The sequence below is a fragment of the Montipora capricornis genome, chromosome 12 (assembly GCF_036669925.1).
Source record: "Montipora capricornis isolate CH-2021 chromosome 12, ASM3666992v2, whole genome shotgun sequence".
NCBI classification, from domain to species: domain Eukaryota; kingdom Metazoa; phylum Cnidaria; class Anthozoa; order Scleractinia; family Acroporidae; genus Montipora; species Montipora capricornis.
The window spans coordinates 5,436,142-5,442,619 of NC_090894.1; the positions used below are offsets into that span (position 1 = coordinate 5,436,142).

The 6,478-nt window shown below is 38.0% G+C and overlaps 1 protein-coding gene across 1 annotated transcript in view; it reads left to right on the forward strand.

Moving 5' to 3' along the window:
* LOC138026036 (acid phosphatase type 7-like) overlaps positions 1 to 116 on the forward strand; it is a 29,543-nt gene extending 29,427 nt beyond the window's left edge. Inside the window, exon 13 of the mRNA XM_068873212.1 lies at positions 1 to 116. This exon is cut by the window's left edge and continues 265 nt beyond it. The gene's annotated coding sequence lies outside the window, so the exon portion shown is untranslated.
* Positions 117 to 6,478: the final 6,362 nt, after the last annotated feature.

Consider the following 6,478-nt stretch of genomic DNA (forward strand, 5'->3'; position numbering starts at 1 on the left):
ACAACTGAGTTCTGAATAAATTAATCGAAACTTTGGATTGGCTGTCTTTTCAAAAAAGGGTGTGGTTTGTGCATGGTCAAGGCCAAAACAGCGTGTATTAAATATGCGTAGACTTAGATCATTTGTACTCTTTGATATTGTCCTTCCGAAATATGTTTAGATCAACTAACAAATAGGTAAGGTTCCTATTCCAAGATTTCGCCGCTTAACGGCAATTATATCATGGAAATGAATAATACTACACAGTACAGAATTATGAGAAGTTCAAAAAGCGATGTAGGTTGACAACTAATTTGTGGGTGATAGTGATGAACAGAGGATGATAACCTCTTATAAATAATTTTGGTAGTAATCAACAATGCATTACATTATTGAGGGCGTAGTGGAGACAGTGCTTCCCTGCTATCAAAGGGTCGAAACTCACTTTGATGCAACCGGCGAGCACTACTTTGGACGAGACTTTTAAAACGCATGTCCCATGTTATGTTTCCTGACTGTGACTTGGGCCCGCTATGTCTCGCGTATTCCTTTAAAGTAATTCCGCTGTTGTTAAGTCAGTGAGCCCATTCTCGTCACCAGAGCCTTGGATCGACAAAAGGCTCTGAGAAACTCTATGCAGGAGGACATGCGCCGTAGAGTTCTTATAGCCAAAAACTGGCTATTGGAACGTTACGGCGCCTGCTCACTCCGCGCGCTAACATCAATGAACCAATTAGAGACGCTTTTGATTGTTCTTCAAGAAAACCAATGAGAAGACACTTTGCTTCAGGGTTCCCCAGAGCTCTTCTCTCGCTCAGTCATGAGAAGAGCTCTGGGGTCGAGATTGCAGTGAGCCCACACAAAACAACATGTTCTCTACCTTGAATTGACGATTATCGTTAATTGTTAATTTGCTTTCAATTTACTATTATCGTTATTTCAGAACACTGTGTCCCAGGACTTGTGGTAGCAAATAAAAAGAAAAAAGTAAAAAGCAGCCCCTGGACAGGATTTGAACCCGGAGCACCAACTTCGAAGAAACTGTTTTTATCCACTTAACCACTAAAGATCAACTGACTAAAAATGTGCCTATTATTTACCAAAACTAATAAGTATATATATAAAATCATTGCTGAATAATGGTTAAGTCTAAAGCTTGATTTTAAAATGGTTAGCTTTCTCTTGAAGTTTGGTAACCGACAATTTTCACTGTGTAAGCTTGCTTCTTAGCGGCTGTTAATACACGTTTACAGCGGCAGTTTTGGAAGAAAAAATTATTGACATTAATAAATCAAAGTGCCACTGTCGTTACTCGTGGATATGAAAGTTACCGCGATTGTTTAAAATTGGCAGGCTGAAGTTTTCTTAATGCATTAGCATTGATAGTTGGATAATTGTGTAACAGCACGATGGGCTCTCATATGCAACTAGATACCCAAAATAATGCATGTATGTGAGGTAATCCCCTTTGCTGGAATTCAACCCTGTGAAATAAGTATACCATTTCTCCAATAGGCATAAGATAAATCTTTAACACATCCTCTATAAAGAGCTGTACCATGTGTTCAAAGTTCGTTGCACAGATGACAGGGTAATTTTGAATAAGGTCTGATTTTTGTTGCCAGGTTATATTGTTAATGTCATCAGGTTTAGCAAGTAGAGCAGATCCATTCAGTAATATTGACACTTTTTGAGCCAGTTATATATTCCTCCAACAAACCTTGTGAATATTTATCACTATATTTGATATTGTTACACTTAAAAACAGATGATCTGAACCATAACTGATCACAGGAAGTGCATATATATTCAGGGCCATGTGTTATCGTATCACGAAAAAGACTGAATCACTTTTGACATGAATGTCTAATAGAGTCTTGACCTTGACAAATTTCAGTTTGGTTTAGCCTTGAGCTCTGCACAGCTTTCCTTTAATGGTTTTATGCTTTTCTGTTTAGGTCTCTGATATGTTCTGGATTGCTTTTCTTTTCCTATTTCCTTGCTGCTTCAATATTTTCAGATCTGGTTTGGCGTTTTGTATTGTTTTTCTTTTCCCTGAACTCTTGAAGTGATTTTTTCTCTTCCGCTTGATAGATTCTCTCATATAAGCTCTTTTTTGCCACTGCTTTGTAGAAATTATTACTGACACTCACATCATTTTTGGCCATCGTTAATTAATCGATTATTACCGGGCTCTGAAAAATTGTTGACATTGGTAACACCGCTGATTTCATAACCTGATATACTGTCATTATAATACTGAAGTGCTGAAACATAGTGTCTTCCATCTAGATGTCCAATGTTCACAGTAGTTCCCTGTTGTCTGCTTATAGGACTCAGTCTGATAACAGTTACTGGTGCCCACCCCTCAATGGATTCATTTATATGTATAGTAACATTTAATACATAGCAAACTGCTGTGACAACAAACGCACAATTGCTCTATAATGGGTCCAATAAATTTTTGACGGTTGTTTCTGATAGACTCAACTCCAGCAGCATGCACATTCATGTGATAGGAAGGATCATTGTATAACTGGTGGGCAACAGAACAGAAGCAGAAAAGAAGCATGAACTATCTGAGGTACATACAAAAATTTGGTTTATCAACGGAGTTGATAATGTAAATTGACCACCGTACAGAGATTCTAAAAGCTGACGTTTCGAGCGTTAACCCTTCGTCAGAGCGAATCGAACTACCCCTTCATTTATCTGAGGTACATTCTAGTGCCTTCAATCCTTTTTGACCTAATCGAGCCTGCAACAGTGCTATAGAAGGATTTCTCAGTATTGTATGTGCTGTATGGGTACTCGTTCCATAAGCAACAGGGCCTGGGTTCGATTCACTGTCTCCTGATGTCAATAGCTTTTCTCTTGATAGACCATAATTCTCCTTTTGTTAGTTCAATTTTGTCGAATGCGTAGTAGCAGATTGATCTTGAATGCACAATAGAACTGACAAGTCTTTTTTGTGTTCAGCAGTCCTGCGGGCAATAAGATAAAAATGACGATTAGAATCTCCTACTCTCGAAGATTGTTACGTCTGAGTTGCGGTCTAGGTATAGAGATATAATATTTTCCAAAAGCAAGAGATAAACACTTTCTCTCAACTCAGAAGAGCTCAGTACGTCCTTATTTAAATAATGCACCATACACGTTCTAATTACCTTGTCTTTCTGAAACAAGCTCGACGTTTTCTTGAAAGGAATTAATCCTGGAAGGTTCTCTGTCCCGGGGAGCATGTACTGCCTCAGCCCTTGCTCTATCGTAGGAGATTGGTACGGATTTCTCATCAGTTTTCGTTACATAATCAGTGACGGAGTCTTTCGACAGTTCTTCATTATGGTCCACCACACAAGTGCTAGTGTCTGGAAGCATGGATTGCTTGGTTGCCTCATTGTTTTTCATGTCACGGATGTTGTTCAAGTTGTATTCATGTGGCTTTGATGACTCATAGCTTGGAAAACTTCGTGATACATTTGATAAACATTGGTATACTTTGATAGCTTCCATGTTACTCTCCAAATGGCAGTCACCTTCCAAATGGAATTTATTTATCCCCCGTGAGCTTAGGGGATGAACAGGGACTGTCTTCTCACCATGTGTCTGTCGATTCCATTTCTACATGTATTAAAGTCTTCGCGTTGGTCAGTGAAAGGCGGTGAACAATTAATTGCACCAATGTGTACTTGTTCAGAATATTTTGCTCCACCTTCGAAGAAAGCCATTTCTTTAATTCTTCCGTTTCTTGCTTCTAAATGCAGCGGAAGGTGCTCAAACACCAGGGGCACCCAACGAGACTATGGTTCTAAACCACTTAAACATAGCGTTGTTAAACATATATTAGTATTTAAACGGTAGATATAGGCACATTTTTATCGCCTAAAATTTTTTCACCTGTTCGGATTTCCTAGCTGAAAGTCTAGTGATCCGAAAATTATAGGGATCAAAACTTACCTTTTCGAAGATTTGAGCCAGAAAAAAGGCTCCCGAAAATTCTAGGTGACCTTTTTGGGGTAAAAATCCGTTTAAAATGGGCAATTATACCATTTTTTAGATGTTCGAAAATCCTAGGACAGGCAGGCAAGCAAGAAATTTGACAACAAATGATCCGAAAATTCTAGATCTCGAATCGTCTTCCGAACAGATATTTTCCTAAAATTGACGTTGGGTGCCCCTGAAACACTTAAGTATAAAAGCGGCATGCAACAATGGCGGCGCACAACCTCGCAAACAGGAAGTCACAGCTTTCTAAGCTGTGTTGCCATCCTGATTGGCTTATTGGATCGAACTTCCGGTTACGCAGGAGTGACACATTTGCATAAAGAACCTCACCAAAACTCCTGGATATATCCACGAGTAAAAATGACATCCTCGCAGTTAGTGATTTGGTAGTCTAGTGGTTAAGTGAAGGGGTTATAAATTACACGTTCCCAGGTTCGAGTCCTGCGAGTCCAGACATTAGGGTTCGGCTTTTAAAAGAAATATGTTCATTTCCCATAATCCATATAAAGCTTTCAGCGTTCTGAAATTACGATAATAGTAAATTGAAAGCAAATTAACAATTAACGAGAATCGTCCATTCAAGGTAGAGAACATGCTGCACAAAATGAAGCATCACGTGAGGATTTGGTCGCTAAGTAAGCGCTGCGCATGCTCAACACAGTGAGTTTCGACCCATGAAGGTAGAGGACTCTTTTCTCGTACTCATCCGCCAAGCGAACGCAAAAACAAGAGAAAAGACAGCACCCGATTTAATGTATTCTTGTTGTCACCCATCCGGTCTTCAGGAACAGGGATCTCGTTGTGGTCGCAAAATTTAGCAGGTGGTCATTGCATTCATGTTTGACACTTTCAAAAAGTTATGACGTTGATGATACAAGGGTCGAATAAATATCTTATAAGGCTCGCGCCAACCACGCTTAACTAAGAACTTCCTTTTCTTGTTATGACAATATTGTTTTGTCATTGATGAATTGCTCCTATGCCACCTTACGATCCAAATGTAAAGTGCTACAATGTATGCTTAATTAATTACACACTAACGTGCTACTCCAAGTCCCCCAATTTTTTTTTTAATTTTACAATCTAATTCACTAAAACTTAGTAGCGGGCGTCTTGTTTCCAAAATTTTCTCACCCCATTTACGTCATCTGTCAAGCCTCATTTTACCATCTACGGAATATAAGTAAAATTAGAAGATACCTGAGCCAGGACACTACTGAAATTCTGATCCATGCCTACATAACCTCCAAATTGGATAATTGTAATTCTCTGCTTTATAGACTTCCAACCTATATGATTAATAAGTTACAGATAATACAGAATGCCGCTGCAAGAATTGTTACTTTCACAAAGAAAACTGATCATATCACTCCGGTTTTATGCAAGCTTCATTGATTACCAGTTCAATATAGAAATATTTTTAAAATTCTCCTGTTAGTCTACAAAGGTCTGAACGGTTTAGGTCCTGCGTATATTTCTGAACTTTTACATTATCGTACCAGTTCTCATTTACTACGCTCTGCTTCACAAAGACTCTTGAGCATACCAAGGACATCTCTGAAAACATACGGTGACAGAGCTTTTTTTCGGCTGCTGGCCCCAAACTGTGGAACGAACTACCATTTTCACTCAGATAATCAAACACTTTGGCTGTTTTCAAAAAGGACTTAAAGACTTATTTGTTTAAACTTGCCTTTAGTTAAGAATTTATACTTTAATTTCCTTCTTAATTATTATGTAATTTCTTTGGTTATTAATTTGTATTTTTTTAATCATATAGTAGATATTGTAAAGCGCTATGAAGAAGCAGTCGACTTAGTGCTATATAAATGCTTATTATTATTATTATTATTATTATTATTATTATTCTTATCATTATTATTTATTTCTTTATATATATATATATTTTTAACCGTCTACATTGAAGCCGAAACGTTCGTAAATATAGAAGACTTTTGAAAGTCAGCTTTCGTTGTCGTTTTCGGTCGTTGTAGTGTGGATGACAGACGAAAAAGCGTCCAAAAGTAAGGGTTTTCTGATAGAAAGCACCTGCCGTAATTTTCACGAACTGAATTTACTTCGTTAATTATGAAATGACATACTTGGATAATTGACTACCGATTTGAAAGGTAAACTTTTGCTTCCGTGTGAACTCTGGAGCTTTTGCCATATCCGTGGAGAATTTTTGCAATGGATTTAGAATTTGATGTGAAAAAAATACTTAGAAAGTATAGCAACAGAAATAAACACGGATCCGAAACAAACCATCAGTGAAATGTGTGTCACCGTAAGTGGAATTAAAGTTGTAGAAATAGACGTGGAAATTAACGCCCTAAGTAGCCTAAAAGATTTTCGAATTCTTTTTAAACTTCTTCATTTCATAGATCGTCAATTTTCCTCCATAAAGACAGCTCATCCTCCTCAGTTATTTAAGTCATTGAGTGCTGGTCCGGCCTGAGTCGAACTCACGATATCCCGTTTGACAGCCCGGTGC